The sequence below is a fragment of the Abrus precatorius genome, unplaced genomic scaffold (genome assembly GCF_003935025.1).
Source record: "Abrus precatorius isolate BTA unplaced genomic scaffold, Abrus_2018 Scaffold5, whole genome shotgun sequence".
Lineage (NCBI taxonomy): Eukaryota > Viridiplantae > Streptophyta > Magnoliopsida > Fabales > Fabaceae > Abrus > Abrus precatorius.
In genome coordinates, this window is record NW_020874395.1 from 10,004,736 (window position 1) to 10,027,376 (window position 22,641).

The 22,641-nt window shown below is 36.1% G+C and overlaps 1 pseudogene; it reads left to right on the plus strand.

The window, feature by feature from the left end:
- Nucleotides 1-18,842: 18,842 nt before the first annotated feature.
- On the plus strand, nucleotides 18,843-22,165 carry LOC113866640 (annotated as a pseudogene).
- Nucleotides 22,166-22,641: the final 476 nt, after the last annotated feature.

The window sequence follows — 22,641 nt, forward strand, 5'->3', positions numbered from 1 at the left end:
ATTTTTCTTTAAATTTTTTTGACTAACAAATAAGATTGATATGTAATTTGGACAGACATGAATGCTACAAAAGATAACCGATGATACCAACGACATGTCTCAATTTTATATATTACTTTTCCGTCTAAATGAATAGACATTTATAACCAATTAAAGAAATTTTATATCTAATGACAAAATATGTAACTTTGCCACTAAGCCAAAAATGAGCTCTTGCAGCGCAATCCTAGATAGCGGTTAGTGAAAACCGCTTTGTATCAGAAATAAAGAAAAGGGTTAACGCTCAACTGCTCTCTAATTTAACCCTTTGAGAGCAGTTGCATACGAACCGCTCTCTAATGTACAATTTAGAGAGCGTTTGTAAAGGAAACGCTCTCTAAAATCACTTATCAGAGCGGTTCAGATTTAACCGCTCTCTTAAACTAGCTTGGAGAGCGGTCATTTAGTAACCGCTCTCATAAGTTCCATTTTTCAAAGAGCGGTTGACACGTGAAACCGCTCTCATAAAGGTTACAGAGCAGTTCTTTGGTTCAACCGCTTTTAAAAGATTATATTAGAGAGCGGTTAACGACTTAACCGCTCTCTAAAGTGTAATTTCAAAATAAACCCTAACCACCAAATCTGTTCATCACTGTCCTCGCGCCTACTCTGTATTTCTAAATTTTGTGTTTGCTAAGGATTTTGCTTTGGAGAACACCACCGTTGACTGCGCATTGCCACTGAGAAGGTATTTTCTTTATCGTTTCTGTCTTTATCGCTTTCATTTAGCATTTTGGTCCTCTGTGTTGACTGGACGCCATTTTATTTTTAGGTTAATAGTTACATAAACGTCCTCTCTACCATTTTTGGTTCTGTGTGTTTGTTTACCATTTTGGTTCTCTGCAACATAACTGCAACCCAACATTATTTCAAGGTTAGTGGATTGTTAATTTTTTTTTGTTAATTTTTAGGTTATTTGTTAATTTTCATTCTCTGTAATTTTGAGTTAGTAAAATTTGTGTTTTAGTTAGGACGAGAATTGGCCCAAAATATAATTAATTAATAAAGAGTACAGGAAAAGACAATGAGATAGAAAATTGATATTTACAATTAAATCAACGTCAACAAAATGAGATCATTTGATTTTGGAATAGGAGTAGAAGTGGTCTACTGAATAAAATAACCTGGGCTTACATAATTTTATAATGCAGTTTAGTGGTCTTACATAATTTTAGTGGTGTAGTGAAAAAAACATTATCATATTTAGTGGTCTTACATAATTTTATAATGCAGTTTTAGACCTCGAATAAGTTCATCAAACCTGGCCTCAAATTGCATACTAGACTTGGAATATAGGAAGTGAAATCCCATGCTTAGATTGAGTGATTTAATAAGATTGTTCCTTTTTTTTAATGTTATGGCTTATGAAATGTTATGAAAGCATGATTATTGTTGATGTTATATTGTTAGAAATTATGTAATGTTCTGAATGCATGATTATTGTTGAAGTTATGTTGTTAGAAATTATGGTTTGAAATCTGAAATTGAGTGAAATCTTAGTTTCCCGTTTGAGGTTCAAAATAATCATTGAATAAATCATTATTTTCAATCTTAAATTGTCCAAGTTGGATAGTTTGTCAACAAAGTTAGTCATTCAGTGGTTAGCAAATGCTGTTTTATAATTTTTTATTTAATTTTTAACAAAAGTTTGGTACAATGCATTTGTCATTGTCTCTTGGTGCGTGCTTGATTGAGGTAAATCATCTCATTTCAAGTTGTGTACTAAAAGACTAATGCGAAATGCTGCCAAAATTTTGTCAAGTATAAAATAACACCTTTATGCAGCAATTGTTAATTAAGGTATGAAAAACTTTGTTTTCAAATGGGATAGGGCCCTACCATGTGAGACTTAATAAGACATTCACATTTGGTTTGTCATAACCGTAGTTAGAGCAAATATGGACTGAAGTTGGATGGTTGCTGATCATTTGAGTGAAGAATATGAAGATGGAGTGAAGGAGTTTATTAGATTTGCGATTAAGCATGCAACCGATGTCAACCTTATTCCATGCTCTTTTTGGTGTTGTTTGAATATGATGCAAGTAAATGCAGAAGAATTGGAAGAACATCTAATGTGCAATGAGATTGATGAAAAATATACCTGTTGGACAAAGCACGGTGAGATACAAGGTGGAAGTACATCACATCACATGGGATCAAGTCTCTATTTCTCAGAGACACTAAAAACAGATGAGAGTGATAATGTTGAAGACATTGCAAATGTTGTTGAAGAAGATCTTAGAGATTGTCCAAAGATGTTTGAGAGGCTAGAAGATGATGCGGAAAAACCATTGTACAATGGATGCAGAAAGTTCACAAGATTAAGTTCTGTGTTAAAGCTTTATAACCTGAAAGCAATGAATGGATGGACTGATAAAAGCTTCACAGAGTTACTAACTTTATTAAATGAGATGCTAATAGAGGATAATGTGCTACCTATGAGAACATATGATGCTAAACAAGTACTTGCTTCCATTGGATTGACCCGTGAGAAGATACATGCTTGTCCTAATGATTGTATTTTGTTTCGAAAAGAGTATGCATCACTAAGCCAATGTCCAAAGTGTAATGAGTCATGTTACATAAAGAACAAATCTACACTTGCAAAGGTCATGTGGTATTTCCCAGTAATTTTGAGATTAAGATGCTTATTTCGCACTGCAGAAAATGCAAAGCAGATGACTTGGCATGCTGAAGGCAGAATTAGAGATGGGAAGCTTAGGCATCCAGCAGATACTCCTCAGTGAAAAAAATTTGATGATGAATATGAAGACTTTGCAGTAGAAACAAGGAATATACGCTTTGCTTTGGCAACCGATGGAATGAACCCTTATGGCATGCAAAGTAGTACCCATAGTACTTGGCCTGTGATTTTATTAATATATAACTTGCCTCCATGGTATTGCATGAAGTGGAAATATATGATGCTTTTTTTGTTAATCTCTGGTCCTACGTCGCCATTGGTTGAGCGCCTCCAGCATCAACCTTTACATTAGGTAATTCTTTAATTTATACCAATTTTATAAATATCTTTCTCCCATACGAAACTTGATGTTAACTACCTTATTTAATGGAATTTCATTCATATTTTCAACTACAAGATATTTGTGTGAAGCTTACTTGGAAGTGACCAATATGGCAAGTAAGTTTTCATTTATATCTCCCTATAAAATGGATGCAAACCTCAATCAGACCCCACATCAACATATAGCTGACATGTTAAAGCGTCATATGGATGAAGATCACCTGGTATTCGCACCTTACAATGTTGAGTAAGTCAATCTTATGACCATGCATATAAGTTTTATATTTTTCATTATCATATTTAATTATTGTAATCTTAAACATTTGGTAGGCAACATTGGATCCTAGTTGCTATCAACACCTCTGATGAGACAATGTATTATATGGATCCCCTCCGCAAACAGTTAAAGACTAGACCACATATGCAAAACGTATTTAATAAGTAAGTATAAATGATTTTACCTGTTAGCTGGTCTATCATATATGAATGTGCTTTCGTTTAATTGTAAATTTGTTCTTTCATTTTATTGTTAGTGCTCTTGTCACATATCGAGTTGAGAGAAAAGTGCAGCCCTCTAGGACAAAGATGCATCAAACAAATTGGGTCACTATACAGGTCTCAATATCATTTGAGAAAAAACTCTTTTAACTTATTTTATAACACTGCATAATTTACACTCAATATTGTCCATTTATTAATCATGCTTTTTATGTTTTTTCCCTCCACGTACAGTGTCCTAAGCAATCAAATAATGATGACTATGGATATTATGTGTGTCTATTCATTAGAGATGCTTTGAACCATGGACAGACTACAATCCCATTTAATGTAAGAGAAGTGCATATCCAAAATTATTTTATATCACTAAGTGTTTATTAGGATAGTGTCTACCCATTTGAATTATATCTAATATAACTAAGATTTGTATTTTGTTTTCTTTTCAGTATTTTCCAGAGTTCCAATTATCAACCTTTCCTGACAACAGAATTCATCAAGTTCAAAGGGAGTGGTGTGCATATATGTACCATAGATATTTGAAGGACACATTAAGCACAATTGATTCTTAGTACTTTTTTTTTTACAACACCTAGTCATAATTCTATCATTCATTAGCCAAAAGTGTATAATACATTGCTGAGCCTTTTTAATTGTGAACGTTCTGTGTAATTGTATCTGTACAGATTTATCATTTATTATGTATTCATGTTCTGATACTTTAGAATGATATATTCGTATGTTGCAAAATTTATTTGATTTCTGATTAATATATGTATGTAATTGTATCTGTAATGTGGTTGGTTTATCTTTGTTGTTATCACAAATTGTTGTAAACTGTTTGCAATATTTTATGGTAATATGTATGCAAAAAATTGGGATAATGATATTATGTGATAAAACCTGGGGAAATAATTTTAAATTTAAGAGAGCAGTTCAACAAGAATTGCTCTCAAAATTACACTTTAGAAAGCGGTTAAAGAAAAATCGCTAAAATAACCACACTTTAGAGAGCGGTTCATGAGACAACTGCTCTAACAGTTAGACTTTAGAGAGAGGTTCGTAAAAGACCGCTCTCAGATACTTACTTTGGAGTGCGGTTAGTTGGAGCCGCTCTCAGAAAGCTTGACATTAGAGAGCGGTTGGCTGAGGAACCGCTCTCTTTTCTTGACCTTATAGAGCGGTTAGGTGAGGAACCGCTCTCCAATATAATCAACTCTTAGAGCGGTTTGGCGCTAACCGCTCTCTAAAGTGCCATTTAGAGAGCGGTTGAGGGGGAACCGCTCTCCAAGGGTTAACATATGAGAGCAGTTATTTGAACCGCTCTCCAAGCGTTAACATGTGAGAGCGGTTATTTAACCGCTCTAATAAATGCAAGCACATTGGATAGCACAGGATTTTAGAGCACCAATAACCGCTCTCTTAAAGTCGGCGGAACCGCTCTTAGATCTCAGTTTTGGCGTAGTGTGCAAAGTTTATTTATTAAACATGTCAAACAAAAGTCATTTTAAAAGTTTATTTAGTTTAAAGAGGTTTGATATATATAGGTAATTGATAAGTTCACATTTTGATATATTTTATGACTTATATTTATACACTTGAACCTTATTTTATATATATTTACACTAATTATATTATTAATTGTTGCAGTTTAGCTGGAAGTTGTTATTAATGGATTATGGAAATATTTTGGAGAAAAATTAGATATTTTTAGTCCTTGTTTTGCTATGTGAATCTGAGTTTAAATTTTAAAATTTAAAATTTAGATAAAGATTTGGAACAGTTTTCAGTTAAGATTCTGATTGTGGATAAAACTGATTTTAAAAGATAGAGCTCAACCAATTGGAAACTCAAAGCACAGTCTATATAAAGAGGCCTTATGCTCCACATTTGATACTTCCACTTCTCTACACCCCTTCTTCCCCTTCTTAGTTCTACCCAAACTTATCTTCGAGAGTCATTGGAGACCATTGGCAAGGACGACAAGCTTCCCCTTGGAATCTAAGCAAGTGATTGAGCGCCCCTTCGGAGAACGAGAACTCTCTTCGTCTTCTACCTTTCTGGGTTTCTTTTGTTTAAATTTTCCTTTGTGGTTATGGGCTTATTTATTACGTTCTTCATAGTTTATTTTGTTATGAGTAACTAAACTCATAGCTAGGGCTATGGCGGATCTTACTACAAACTTTATGTGATTTTTACATTAATGTTTGGTTTTATTCTATTGGATTATATTTTGTATGTTAAGATTTGATCACCCTTAGCATTCCATAGTTAGTTGCATTGTAGGCGATCGTACCACGTGTAATTAACGGAACTATAGGATAAAACGAGATAAGGAGCTAGGTCAATCATACTTAATTTCTTTCTTTCAGCCGTTATTAAATTAACAAACTCATAGGGTCTTCATGCTTTCTCGACCAATTACCTTGCATGATCATTGGGAGTGTTTGCTCAGAGAAAAGAATATTGACATTGCATAATCATTGGGTGTTAACAGAACTAATTATGAGTGGTTGACAAATATTTAGATACCAATATCAAGATTAAATTAATTAGAACATAAAGAAGTGTAGTAGGTGATCTCATAAGTCCTATGCTCATCTCATCTGATCTCTCTCATACATTGTATTACTGTTCTTTTAATTTATTGTTAACATTAAGCACTATTTTTAGTCTATTATAATCCCGTTACGTTTAAACAATTGAATCAAGCTATTCTTGGTACTTGAAAATAATCTCTGTGGGACGATAACTTGGAAACTCTTTTCGAAAACCCTTTATTACTTTTTGATAGGTACACTTGCCTAGAACAGTAATCTCAATAGTATTTAAAGCTTAATAAATTAGTGTATAATAATAATAATAACAATAATAATAATTATTGTTATTGTTATTATTATTATTAAGTTAATATTCATATTATTAAATATTTGTTTATAAATTAGTTCTTATACTTAAAATTATTTTCATATTTTAATTTTTATGAGTGTTTTGTTACATTTTAATCAAGACTATTATAACACTGTTAATTATATAATGAATCAACATATAACAAAATATTTGTATAGAGATTAAAATTATTTTTTTAAGTATGAAAAATAATTTCTAAATAAATGTCAACTATAAAGATCAAATATATATTTTAACTAATTATATTTTTTTTTAAAAGAATACATAATATTAAACTTGATTGAAAAAGTACATGTATTATAACTCAAACTTGTCCCTATAATTCACTTGTATAAAGATTAGAACGTGATTTTTTTTTAAAGTATAAAAATATTAATTTGTAAATAAATATCAATTATGGTGATCATATGTGTAATTAACCAATTGTAATTTTTAAAAGAATACATAATAACGAACTTGGTTGAATATATATATATATATATATATATATATATATATATATATATATATATATACTAACTATAACTCAAACTTGTTTTTAAAGCATCCTTGATTTTCAACTAATAAAAAAAATAAATCTGATAATTAACACGTAAATTTTAATTGATAAATTTTTTTTACCTATTAAAAAAATCTTATTGTAAACTATACTTTTAAATATGCTTGTAAGTTGAGCCAAGTTCTTAAAAAATTTAGAGCATACCATAAAACATAGTTGATATTTAGTAAACAAGTGGGGATTAAGCCTTAAATTCAAAACTCAAGTAGATCAAACACACACCTTATAAAACCTAATTCAACGTGGGTAGTTTGCACCCCTACTTGTCGATGTTGTAGTAATTTATTAAAGGCATTCTAGTATCAAGCATATATATAATAAATTTTATTTTTAATTCTTATCTTATTAGTCAAGCTATATTTTTAGTGTGAAAATATTACAAGTCACTGTAACATGTAGAAACTCATACGCGGGAAAAAGAAATAAAAGAGCCAAAGTTTGCTAGAGAAGATGGACACGTGGCAAACAATTTGGAAAACATGGGAGTGAAGAGAACCAATCGAATAAGGAGAAGAAGTGTATATTTAAGAGACTTCGAAGAATAAGGAGGGCATCCTTGTGGTATTAAACTCCCTTCTGAGTTATTCTTCTTTTCTTTAATTCTTTTGTTCTTCCCTCTCTGATCCTTGAACTGTTTCTATCTAATTCATCATTCTATTTAGGTGTGAAGTTCCAAATGAGATCTCCAATCCATAGGACAAATCCATTTCTACATTGGAGTATTATAAATTGGAGTTTTCCATTTCTGTATAATGTTCTTATTCATTACGTAGGTGGGTTATACTTGTTACAATTGAACTTGTTATAGAAATATATTGCAATACTGTTTCATTGGTGCTTTCATTGAAAGCAATGGCTAAGCACACATGTTTGAAAGATCTATAAACACAAGTTGCTAATCAAGGCGAGGAACTAATGCGTTTGATGAATTTAATCAAACTCCATGATCAATCACAAAGGGATTGCGACCAGGTGCAACGTGAGATGACATTGCATTTACAAACTACTACATAGGACCATATAGATCAAATGCAAAGAGCTATTGATTTGTTACTTCAACATCAATCTCAGCCCTTCGCTGCTTCGAACTCAAATAATGACCAACCAAATGTGACTCCACCTGTATCACCGTTTCATGTTGAAGATATTTCTTTGGGATTTCTGCATTTCGATGGTAATACACTAGTTTTAGAGTGGATTTTCAAAGCTGCGAAGGTCTTCAACTATCATAACACTCCTGATGCTGATAGAGTGGATATTGCTGCAATTCACTTTGAGAAAGAGGTTATTCCCTGGTTCCAGATGCTACAATGGCTAAATGCGGTCAAAACTTGGAACGAGCTCACAACAGCATTGGAATCTCAGTGTGGTCCCTCTCTGTTTGATTACCTGATGGCTGAGTTGTTTAAACTTCAACAATTTGGTACTGTTTCTGATTAATATCTCATGTTTATGGCATTGGCAAATAGATCTAATGGCCTTTCTACTGAGGCCTTGCTAAATTGTTTCATAAGTGGCTTAAACAAAGACATTCGTAGAGATGTGGTAGCACATTTTCCTGGAATAGTCCTTAGAGCAATTTCTTTGGCCAAATTATATGAGGAAAAATATTTCCCTGTAGTTCTACTCGGACTTTAAACTATGTTAAATATTCACCGGTATCATCTACCAACAGTGGTACTTCTAATAATAGACAAGTTCAAACTAAGGCTACTTTACCTCCATTGTTACCTACACCTTCAATCGCACTTGTGAGAAATGCTAATATAAAAAAGATATCTCCTACTGAGATGCAGTTGAGAAAGGAAAAAGGACTTTACTACTTTTGTGATGAAAAGTTCACCTTTAATCACAGATGTCCCAATAGGCAGTATTTGTTTTTGCAAATGGAGGAGGATGAAACTAAAAATGAAGTGATAATTAACAGGGAAAATAGTGATTTGTTGCAAGTTGGTGTGAAAGTAGTTTCGGATGGTCATCATTTGTCCTTAAATGCATTTAAAGGTGGGTTAGGAGTTGGTACGATACGTTTTGAGGCTATGATTGACAAGTTTCCTATTACAGTGTTAGTAGATGGGGGAAGTTCTGATAATTTCTTACAGCCGAGGATAGCTAAATTTTTGAAAATGCTGGTGGAACCTGCACCAACCTTCAGGGTTATGGTAGGAAATGGTAATTACATGGTTGCTGAGGGTATAGTCAAGGATCTTTCAATTCAGGTGCAAGGAAGTACTTTCAATCTCCTTGCTTTCTTATTACCGGTGTCTGGTACTGATTTGATTTTAGGTGTAAGCTGGTTGAAAACTATTGGTCCACATATAGCAGATTATGCATCTTTACAATTGAAATTCTTACATCAGGGGAAGTTTACTACATTACAAGGTGATTTAGATCAATTACCTACTCAGGCACATCTTCATCATATTAAAAGGATGATTCACACGGATTCTATAGCTGAAAATTTTTAGTATACAATTGGTGGAACCTAATTATCCTCAAACGCCCTTATTGGAACTACCTGTCGATATGAAACCTGAGTTGGCAATGTTACTGCATGCATATGACTCAATTTTTAGCTCACCTACAGCCTTGTCACCTCTTAGGACTCATGACCATTCCATTCCATTGATGGATGGGTTTGGACCTCTAAAAGTCAAGCCATATCGGTATCCTCATAGCCAAAAAGAGAAATTTGAGAAATTGGTACCCGGGATGTTGGAAGAAGGTATAATTCAGCCAAGTACAAGCCCTTTTTCTTCACCAATAATCCTTGTCAAGAAGAAGGATGGATCTTGGAGGGTCTGCACGGATTATAGGGCATTGAATGTCATCACTATCAAAGACGTTTTTTCTATACCTACTGTAGATGAGTTGATTGATGAATTGTATGGAGCCACCTTTTTTCTAAATTGGACCTTAGATTCAGGTACCATCAAGTTTTATTAAATCCTAAGGATAGATATAAAACTGCCTTTAGAACTCATCATGGTCACTATGAGTGGCTTGTTATGCCTTTTGAGCTTACTAATGCCCCTGCCACTTTTCAAAGTTTAATGTATACAACTTTTAAAGGGTTGTTGAGAAGGTTTGTCCTTGTATTTTTTTATGATATTTTAGTATACAACTGTTGTTGGACATATCACTTATATCACTTGGAGGCGGTTTTGAGAATATTACAGCAGCATAAACTCTATGCAAGGTTCTCAAAATGCTCATTTGGGGTGACAAAAATTGAAAATCTTGGCCACATACTATCAAGACAAGGAGTGGCAATGGACAAGACCAAATTAGTCACTGTCAGAGATTGGCCTCAGCCTGTGAACATTAAACAATTAAAAGGATTTTTGGGACTTATTGGATATTATCAAATATTTGTGAAACACTATGCTATGGTGGTTGCTCCCTTAACAGATTTGCTTAAGAATGACTCTTTTAAGTGGTATGACAATGCAACTAAAGCATTTGAGCAATTGAAGGAAGCTATGACTACTGCACCTATCCTAGCAATTCCTAATTTCAAGGAGCCTTTTATTTTAGAAACTGATGCATCTGGAATGGGAATTGTGGCTGTACTAAGCCAAGTACAACATCATATAGCTTATTTATCTAAGAAGCTATGTTTGAGGATGCAAAGACAGTCAGCTTACATAAGAGAATTCTATGCTATTACTGAAGCATTAGCTAAATTCAAACATTATCTATTGGGCTACAAGTTCATCATAAGGACTGATCATAAAAGTTTAAAAGAATTACTAGAGCAGAATCTACAAACTTCGGAACAATAGCAGTGGTTGCCTAAGTTTTTGGGGTATGACTTTACCATACAATACAAACCTGGGAGGGACAATATTCCTACAGATGCTTTATCTAGAAGCTTGATGTTGGCTTGGTCTGAACCTAATCATAATTGGTTGGCTAAAGTAGCAGAATTGATTAAAAAGGATGATCAATTAGTGGCACTTTTTAATCAATATTTGCAAGGACTGAATTAGGATGTTAATTATTTTATCAGGGATGGACTGTTGTTTTGGAAAAATAGATTGGTGCTTCCTTCTAATAGTGAGTTGAGGACTCATATCATGCGTGAATTACATACTTCTAAAATAGGGGGACATAGTGGTGTCACTAAGACTATTGCCCGAGTTTGTTCACAATTCTATTGGCCCAAGATGCAGCAAGACATTAGAGAATTTGTAGCATATGCCAGCAGGCAAAGGTGGACCAAGTATTACTTGCTAGGTTGCTTCAACCTTTACCTATTCCTCAGCACATATGGGAAGATATTGTAATGGACTTTATTACAACTCTACCTACATCTCATGGTTATTCTACTATCATGGTAGTTATAGACAAATTGTCTAAGTTTGGCCATTTTATACCTCTCAGGAGTGACTTTAATAGTAAGTCTGTGGTAGAATCATTCATTCATACTGTGGTCAAAATTCATGGGTCCCTTGAGACAATTGTATCTGATTGTGACAGGATATTCATTAGCTCCTTTTGGCAGCAGCTTTTCAAGGATCAAGGTACTTCACTAGCCATGAGCTCTTCTTATCACCCTCAAAGTGATGGCCAGACAAAAAATCTCAATAAGACTGATAGGAACTGAGATTATATTGAAATAACAGAACCAACACAGGAAAATTCCCTGAGATTACAAGCTGTAAAAATAGATAAAACAAAATAATGGAACAAAGTACAACAATCTAACGAGCTAGTAATTAGTAAGGGCAATCCTCCTGTAGCCTCAACTACCCCTAATGACCTCCCAGATATTTGCTACCTCACCCTATATTCCCCTCAACTGCTACCTCACTCATCCACGTCATTCAGTTTGTTATTCTGTTAGAACCTTCCCTCACAGCCTCAACCTCTCTGTCTATTCTTCTCCTTTTTCTCTGCTATGTTTTTAGTGGAGGCCCATTTAGCTTGGGCCCAACAATACCCCCCATTGAGCGGAACCTTGTCCTCAAGGTTGAAGTGTGGAAATATGGCCTACAACATATCGAACTCTTCCCAAGTGTTGTCTTCACTAGGCAAATTTTTCCATTTGATCAGGACCTCTCAACAACCATTCAAGAGTTTTTGGTCATCTAGCACCTTTTCGAGCTCAACTTGGAGCTCCCAGTCTTTTGTTAAAAACTGAGGTAATGCCTGACTAGCCTAACTAGTAAGAGGGGCCTTCTTGAGTTGGAAAACATGGAATATAGGGTGCAGTTAGGATGATTTTGGCAGTGATAATTTATAAGCCATAACCCTTATTTTTTCTTCCACACGAAAAGGGCCATAAAATCTGGGGCTCAGTTTCTCATTGGCTCTTTTTGCCAATGACTTCAATTTATATGGTCTAGCCTTCAAGTACACCAAGTCCCCAATCTGATATTCCACCTCTCGCCGCCTTTTGTCTGCCTGCTCCTTCATTCTCATCTGTGCTCTAAGCAAATGTTGTTTAAGTTCCTCAATTACGCTATCCTGTAACAACAGTAACTGGTTCACCTCAGCCACCACAGTACTGTCCCGACAGTAAGGAATAATCAAAGGAGGGTCACGACCATAAAGAGACTTAAAGGGGATCATCTTAATGGAAGCGTTAAAGGAAGAATTAAACCAAAATTCACCCCATGGCAGCCAGTTCAACCATTGGCGTTGATGATCACCCACAAAACATCTCAAGTAAGCTTCAATGATACGATTGGTGACTTTGGTTTGGCAATCCGTTTGAGGATGGTACGCAGAGCTAAACTTTAATTTGGTGCCCAAAAAACGAAATAACTCCTTCCAAAATGAATTGATGAAGATTCTATCCCGGTCTAAGACTATGGATGTAGGAAATCCATGCAAATGAACTATTTCTTTAACAAATACAGTGGCTACCTCCATAGCTGAATATAGGTGAAGCAAGGGAATGAAATGGGCATATTTTCTTAGTCTGTCAACCACCACCATAATGTTGTTAGCTCCCTTGGTCTTGGGAAGTCCTCCAATAATATCCATTGAGATGTTGTCACATACAGGGATTGGAATGGGCAGCGGCTGCAGTAATCCGGCAGGCCTTAAGGTTTTGTGTTTGCTGTGTTGGCAAACCTGACAGCCAACAACAAATTTTTCCACATATTGTTTCATCCATGTCCAATAGAAAGCCATTGCCAACTTTTTGTAGGTCCTTGTGACCCCAGAATGGCCTTCCCAAGAAGTTTCATAGATTTCGGTCAGCAATAAAGGAATGTGGACAGATTCCCTAGGGAGGACCAGCCGCTGTTTGTACCACAAGCAACCTTGAGAAACTGAATAATATGGGTGGGATTTGGGGTGTGCCACTACTTACTGCATGGTTCCCTTCAAAACTTCATCTCCAAGGATTTCCTCAGTCAAATCAACTAAGTCTGCGTTAGTCAGCATGGATATAGCATTATAGCACAGCATCCTAGAGAGTGCATCCGCTGCCTTGTTTTCTAGCCCGGGTTTATACTGAATCTCAAAATTGAGACCCATCAGTTTGGTTACCCATTTCAACTATTCTCCTGCCAAAACACATTGTTCCAATAGGAACTTAAGCTCTTTTGATCGATTCAGATAACAAAATGATTACCCATTAGGTATTGGCGCCATTTCTGAACAGCGAACACGATTGCCATTAGTTCACGTTTGTAGATCGATTTCACCTTATTTCTGTCTTATAGAGCTTGACTAATGAAGGCTAGGGGTCGACCCTGTTGCATTAAAACTGCCCATATTCCATACCCGGATGCATCTGTCTCAATCACAAAAGGAAGATCAAAGTCAGGCATAGCTAGAGTAGGCAGAACCTCCATCTCTCATTGAGTTGTTCAAAAGCTATTTGTGACTTCTCTGTCCATTTGAAACTATTCTTCTTAACCAGCTGAGTGAGAGGTTTGGCAATAACACTATAATTTCTAACAAAGCGGCGGTAGTACCCAATTAAACCCAAGGTACCCCTCAGACACACCTTGTGGCCTCATGGTTGAACAAACAATATGGAACTCCTTGAGGTGCTTATGCGGATCCTCACCTACAAGGGCCATGAAATCTTGACAATAAGTGTATTAGTCCAGTTTTTAGAACAAAAGGAGCATCAATGTCAGGATACTGTATGCATAAAGTTTTATATGTTACATCCGGTGCAGCCAGTTCCTTTAATGTTCTTTCATTGTCAGCCATTTTTTCAAATTCAGATTTTAAAGAATGAGGTGATGAATAGATAGATGAGGGAGATGAAGATTCCTCAAAATGTTCAGAACTATTCCTATGTGTTCTAATGCTACTATGAAATGTCCTATCAATCTCTGGGTCAAGTGGATACAAGTCTCCAGGATTCGATCTAGTCATGCACTAGAAACTAACTATAAACAATGGAAAGAAGTAAGCTAAATAAACCAGCAAAAATGCAAAAAAAATTCAGATGACAATTATGCAGAAAACTAATGTTTATGTGCAGTAAAATGAAGCAAAGAAGTTAAGCAACAAAAACAGAAAAGAAATTACAACTAATTGCAAGAAAACGCAGCACAAGCTAACAAATTCTGCAGAATTATGCAGCAAAAACAAAGTAATAGTGCAGAAAAATTGAAAACATAGCACCAAAACAACTAACAAGTTCAATGCAAAATTAACACCAAAATCCCTGGCAACGGCGCCAATTTGATGAATGACAAGTTTTCATTTCATTTTGGAAAAAGATTTGTCGTTAACCTTCATCAAAATATGCAGAAAAATTTATGGAATCTAGGGTGCAAACCTAGGTTGTCTCCAAGGACTTTAGTTTGTAACATATATTAAACATGTTGTGAACATTTACTATGAAATCAATCAAAACAAGGGAGTTTTGTGTGATTCCAATTTTAATGTAAAGGCAAGTGATGAAATTAATGAATCCAATTAATGAAATATGCAATCCTTAGTTTGTTCATGTAATTCTATCCTTATCCCTCTTAAAATTCAATACTTTTCCTCTTTCTTTGAATTAGGGTAACTCAAAAGCATGAATTAACCTTAGATTCCCATATGAATTAAGCAATTTATATGGGCTCCAACCTCTCATCCCCAAGATAATGCTACCTTAGAAATTAACTTAGGATTAAGCAAACTAAGTTATGAATTTCATTAAAACGAATTAGGGTTAATTAAGCAATGTCCCCCTCATTAAAACATTAATTCAATTCAAAGAGTTAGGAAATGTAAATTCATGAGGGAAAGGAAATTATATTGACATTCATACCCAGGAATTCAAGAATCCATGAACTCACTAAGGATTACAAGAAAGTTAGCCCTCCATAAGGATGGGCCTTACAAATTCAAGATGAAAACAAAGGGAAATCAATAACATCAATACAAGAATAAAAAAAAGTGAAAATAAATTGTAAATCAAACCCTAAGATTGACCTTGACTGTCACCCAAGGATCCTATGCTCTGTAAAATGCTCCCAAAAGTGGCAAAGAATCTAAAATTATCAAAAGATTTGTACCCTAATTTCTAAAAATCTATATATACTAAGTTTGACATGGCCCATAGTTATCACTCTGTAAACAAGAGTGTTTACACGCAGCAACTTTAGATTTTTCCCTTTCTAGAGTGATTACTCTCACTTCTGAGAGTGAGCAGGCACTTTGAGTCTGGGCGTCTCTGGAGTGATTACTCTCACTTCTGAGAGTGTTTAGCGCAGGGACTTGGGGTCTGGGGCTTCTTGAGTGATCACTCTGATATCTGAAAGTGGTTACTCTAGTCTATCCCTTGAAATCAGCTCCCTGGAGTGATCACTCTGGTATCTGAGAGTGGTTACTTTCAGTTCATATTTTTCTAAAGAGCTAAAAATTCATGAAATTTATCTAGATTTTCCTGCACAATTATTCAAATGATCAAAATTGCAAAATATATTCACAAAAATTAATGAAAATAAGACAAAAATTAAGAAAGCTATCGTTTTTTACCTAAATGAGATTTTAATGTTATTTACAATCTCTAAGTCTATTTTTTTTCTATTAAAACTTTATAAAAACCAAACAAAATACCTATAAAGTGTGGATTCATCAGTAGTCTGGGCTATACACTAAAATATCATAAAAAAAATTAACACAAATTTGTGTAAATAAGGTTTAAAAATCTGATTCATCAAGGATTGAAAAGTGGAGGGAGCGTTAGTTAACCCGAAGGGCATTACCGCATACTCGTAGTGCCCTTCACACGTGTGGAAGGCTATTTTAGGTATGTCTTATGGCCTCATGCGAATTTGGTGGTAGCCTGATTTTAGGTCGAGTTTAGAGCAGACTGTGGCTCCTTCCAATTCATACAGAAGTTTTTCAATGATTGGAATAAGGAACTTGTTTAGGATGGTAATACTATTAAGGGCTCAGTAATCCACACAGAAGTGTGCCAGCTACCATCTTTTCTCTTGACTAGGATCAATGGGCTCGAGTAAGGGCTGGTACTGGGTCTAATCAAGCCCGTTGCCAACATATCCCTCATGAATCTGTCGATCTCTTCCTTATGGCGATGAGGGTGCCAGTAAGGACGAATATTAGGAATGGTAACTCCTTCCTTTAAAACGATGGCATGATCACATTCATGTGGAGGAGGGAGGGTTGTTCCCTCCTTAAACAACTCACCAAACTCCTTCAAGAGTTCCTTCATTGCCTCTGGAGCTGTTGGTGCCACCTGAGTGGGCAATTCTGTATACCTCACTATAATCATACCCAGTTCTACATAATAAGCCTCAACCTCCCCTTTAAGCTCCTTCCTAATGGCCTTTAATGACGTCACTATTCGAGACAACCCTACGTCCCCTTTCACCTCAATAATTCTGCCGTCTTTGTGCACCTCGATCAAGTGTTGATGCAAATCAACAATGAACTTCCCCAAGCTCTTGAGCCACTTATATCCCAGTATCACCTCCACCCCTACCAACTCAAATAAGAAAATGTCTTGAATGACTTGTAGGTTGGGTAGTTCTAACACCACTCCCCTACAAACAGCTTGGCTGCCCAACCTTTGACCATCTCCTACCTCCACAAAATACCCCTTTGTTGCCTCGGTGGGAATTTTTAACTCTTCCACGAGACTCGGTGAGTCCACCATCACGATTACCCTATTCCCGCGATTGTTCCCCACATTTTCAAAGAATTCTTTGAGGTCATACCTGCGATACTACTTGCGTTTAGCTGGAGACTAATGTCCCCTGTTTCCTCCTCCCCGGAGACATCATCCTGAATCGCGTCTTCTTCTCCCAATAAGATGACGTGGAGCTATTTATTGCGATACACGTGGCCCAGTGAATACCTCTCATCACAGCAGAAGTAAAGCCTCCTTTGTCGCTTCTCATTCTCCTCTTCCTCAGACAATCGTTTGAAGTTGAGGCCTCTGCAATTTGAGGAGGCGACAAACAGATCACGAGAAGCATTTGGGATCCATTACAACTCAACCTGACTGCCACTGGGTAGGTTAGAAACCCTAGGCCCATAAGGAGAAGTAGGCTCGTTCCTTCTGGTCCAGCCTTGTCTAGGTGTGTATTGGGCTCCGCTTGTTTCAGCCCAATATGGCTTAAGACTTGTTTACTCGATCCCTTTAGAGGACAGCCCAAATGAAAGGCCCAATACCTTATTCTTCTCTTCGACCCTCTGAGCCAACTCCATCACCGTGCTTAAGTTTCCAGAGTCTCTCATCCTTATTTCAGCCTTGATTTCTTCCTTCAAACCATTGAGAAAAGCTCTAATCATAAACTCCTCATCGGCGAAATGCAGTGGGGCAGAAAATAACTCAAATTGTTCCCTGTATTCCAAGATCGTTCCCTTCTATTTTAACCCCATTAAGGCTTCGTAGGGGTTCTCTGAGGACGATGACCGGAAACGTCCTAACAGTGCTTGTCGAAACGCAGGCCATGAGAGCGTCAGAACCCGCAGTTCCCACCATTGGTACCAGTTGAGTGCCTTCCCTTCCAAACACACCACTGTCGTATCTACCTTCTCGGCTTCTGGGATACCATTTACTTCAAAATATCTCTTTGCCCTATACACCCACCCATAAGGTCTTCCCCTAAGAAATAGGGCACTTCAACTCGCCTCACTGTTTCCTCTCTTCTCCAAGTGTCACCCTCATCATTGCCACCCTCTTGGTTACTGTGTGTCCCCTCCCTTTTTGTCCTCACAACTTGTAAAGCCGACTCTAACCTAGTAGTCATTTCTGTCATTATTTCTTCCATTTTCCTTCTAAACTCCTCCCGCATAGCAACCTGCATGCCATCCAACCTACGTTCGACATTCTTCAACCTATTCTCCATTCCAGTATTTACCATCAGGAGCTCTCAGGATTGGGAGCTCTGATAGCACTTGATAGGAACTGAGATTATATTGAAATAATAGAACCAACACAGGGAAATTCACTGAGATTACAAGCAGTAAAAATGGAAAAAAACAGAATAATGGAACAAAGTATAACAATCTAACGAGCTAGTAATTAGCAAGGGCAATCCTCCTGTAGCCTCAGCTACCCCTAATGACCTCCCAGATATTTCCTACCTCACGCCTCAGGTAATTCACCCTATATTCCCCTCAGCTACTACCTCACTCATCCACGTCATTCAGTTTGTTATTCCGTTAGAACCTTCCCTAACAGCCTCAGCCTCTTTGTCTATTTTCTCCCTCTTTCTTTGGTATGTTTTTAATGGAGGCCCAATTAGCTTGGGCCCAACAAAGACTTTGGAGATGTATTTAAGATGTTTCATTTTTTATAATCCAAAGACATGGTATTCATTCTTACCGTGGGCTCAGTTCTGGTACAACTCATCTTATCATCACAGCATTGGTATGACTCCTTTTAAGGCAGTGTTTGGAAGAGACCCTCCTACAGTATTTCCTTATGAATGCGACTCCAGGAATCCATTGTCTTTACAAGAATCATTATTAGCAAGGGACATCATCTTACATCAGCTAAAGACTAATCTGATTCGAGCTCAAAATTACATGAAGTTACAAGCAGACAAAAAGCGCAGAGATTTTCACTTGGAAGTTGGGGATTATGCTCTTGTGAAGTGACAGCCGTATAGGCAACATTCAGTAGCATTGAGAAAAAATCAAAAGCTCAGAATGCGATTTTTTGGACCCTTTCAAGTAGTGCAGTGTATTGGGACAGTGGCCTATAAATTGCAGTTGCTTGATTCAACTCATATACATCTGGTGTTTTACATTTCCTTGCTTAAAAAATTTCATGGTAGGTGCCCTCAGCAATACTTTCCCTTACCCTTGCAAACTACAGAAGTAAGACCTATGTTGCAGCTAGTCAAGATTCTTAATTCATGTGTGATAATGCGTGATTTTAAGCAAATATCACTAGTTTTAGTGCAATGGTACTTAGGAGGATCTGAAGATAGTACTTGGGAAGACACATATGTGATCATGACTACTTATCCAAATTTCAACCTTGAGGGCAAATGTTGATTCAAGTCTATTGCAGTTGGAATACTTAACATATTTGGACCTCAGCGGAAATCATTTCAGTTGGAGTCAAATACCAATGTTCTTCGGCTCTATGCAACGTCTCAGGTACCTTTCTCTCTCTGACTCTTATTTAGGTGGCAGGATTCCGAGCAGCCTGGGAAATCTTAAGAACATGTCCCTTCTTGATCTCAGTTGGAATTTTTATTTAGAAGCCAATGACATCAATTGGATCGCTCAACTTGAGTCATTGGAACACCTTGACATGAGTACTGTTGGCTTTGGGGACCCACACAAACTGTTTCCAATACTTAACAAGCTTCCTTCCTTGTTACGTATTTATTTGATTGATTGTGGTCTTCGCAGTTCACTCATGCCTCTTGTTAATCTCACTAAAGTTCAATTTCTTGACCTTGGGGAAAATCAACTTACACGTCCACTTCACAGTGGTTTCCAAAAAATGACATCCCCTGTCCACCTTGATTTTTCAGGGAATCAGTTCGATGGATCAATTCCTTATGCTTTTGGAAACTTGACTTCCATTCAATTCCTTTACCTTTCTGACACCAATATAACTACAATTCCGTTCTGGTTTCCTAAATTTAACAAACTTGTGCATCTTGATCTTTCAGGCAACCGGCTTCATGGTCCAATTCCTGATGCCTTAAAAAATATGCCTTCCATTCTGTTCCTTGACCTTTCAGGGAACCAGTTCACTTCGGTTCATCCGTCATGGTTTCATGACTTTAAGAAACTGAAGTTTCTTGATATTTCAGTGAATATGCTCCATGGTCCAATTCCCGAGGCATTTCGAAACATGACTTCCATTCAATCCCTTCAACTTTCATATAACAATTTCACTTCAGTTCCATCATGGTTTGCTGAGTTGAAGAGCCTTGTCCATATTGATCTTCATCAAAATGAACTCACTGTGATGGATTGTTCTCTTTCATCAATTCTCAGAAGCATGTGTCATTTAAAAAGCTTACATTTAGCAGAAAACAAGCTCCGAGGGGAACCATTTGGACATCATGAATTATCTGGATGCAATAAGTATGATTTGGAAGAACTGTATTTATCTGATAATGAGTATAGGGATCACTTGCCAAGTTGGCTGGGGCAACTTGAAAATCTTAAGTACCTTGATCTCAGTTCAAATTTTTTCCAAGGGCCCATTCCCTTCTCTCTAGGAAAATTATCAAAGTTAAAATATCTTTATCTATCTAACAATAAGTTGGATGGGACTCTTCCCCAAAATCTAGGGAAACTTGAAAATCTTCAATACCTTGACCTTTCAAAGAATAACTTATCTTATGAAATTCTGAATTGGTGGAAGAATAATCTAGTTTCCTTTGGCTTTTCCAGTAACCAAATTAATGGTTCACTTCCAGAAAATATTGACCATATAATGCCCCAATTGAGGAATTTGGAACTTGGAAATAATCTGATAACTGGTTCAATACCAACCTCTTTGTGCCAAATGGAGTTGGTGAACCTTGACCTTTCAAAGAACGACTTATCTGGTGAAATTCCAAATTGTTGAAAAGATAAAAGATGGGAAGAAATAAATTTGTCATCAAATAAACTGTCAGGTGTGTTTCCAAGTTCATTCATAAATCTTTCTTCATTATTATGGTTGCATTTAAACAACAATAGTCTTCAAGGGGAGCTTCTAGTGCCTTTGAAAATTTTGGAGCAATTGTTACTTTTAGATCTTGGTGAGAATCAACTTTCTGGGAGTATACCATCATGGACCACAAACATGTTTCCATCACTACAAATTATTAGATTGCGAAAAAACATGTTGACTGGTAAAATTCCTTCCCAACTATGCCAACTCACAACACTAAAAATTTTGGATCTTTCTCATAACAAATTGGAAGGTTTCATTCCTTGGTGCATAGGCAGTCTCACGGGAATGACTCTAAACGAATTATCAAACCAAGCAGATGGAGAAGTGGCTCTCTGGCATCGAGGGAATGTCATTGAAGTTGAATGGTATGATGAGGATGTCAAAGAAATTATGAAAGGAACAAAACTTGAATACATCAAGATCTTGAAGTTAGTAGTGAACATGGACTTATCAGAAAACAATTTGATTGTATCCATTCCTAATGGAATAACTTGTCTCACTGGATTGCATGGCTTAAATTTGTCAAACATTCATTTGAAAGAAGAGATCCCTAAGATGATAGGGAATATGAAATCATTGGAATCCTTCAATGTCTCACATAACCTACTTTTCGGCACAATTCCAAATAGCATGTCTGCTTTGACTTCACTCAGTCATTTAAACTTGTCACACAATAATCTTTCAGGACCTATTCCTAAAGATAATCAATTTTTAACTTTGGGTGACACATCTATTTATACAGGTAACTCGTATCTTTGTGGATATCAACTTTCAAAAAAGTGCCCTGGTGATGGTTTGAATATAGCCCCTAAAAGCAAAGGTAATGCAGATGATGAAGGCAACAAAGATAAGGTGGAAACAATATGGTTCTTCTTTTTCATGGCAATTGGCTTTGCAACTGGTTTCCGGGGAGTGATTGGTTTCTTATTGTTCAAGAAGAGTTTTAGATATGCTTACTTTAAATGGGTGGATGAGAAGGCAGATGATATTTTATGTTACAATGGTAATTAAAATGGCAAAGCTGAAAAAGTTGATGGGGTTGAGAAATTGTATTCGTGGTTGATTATTGTTTCTTTTCTTTTTCCTTTCCTAAAATGTTTCTAGTTGAATAAGGTTTATGTTCATTCGCTTTTATTTTCTCTGCATGTATATTTTTAATTGAAAGTTGGCTTCTCTACATATATAAATTGGCTTAAATTTGTATGAAGCAACTTAAACTTTCAAGTTTCATCATATGCAGAGTGGCTGAAAAAGTTCCAAATTGATAACGGTTAGTATTGAAAAAATTGATATAATTATTAAAGTGTAAAACATCTAGTATTTTGCTCATTCATAACGTTGGTCGATTCATCCATGTAAAAAATATAGCCAAGAGTTTGATGCCACCAATATTAGAAAGAAAAAAGGTGAATGAATGTAATATAACAGAAAAATACACCAGCCCATCTGAAATTGCGTAAAAACAGAACTTTTATTCACTGTTGCAGGCTCACGTTAGAATTTTAGGATATAGGTTCTATCTAATATTTGAGGAGAAAA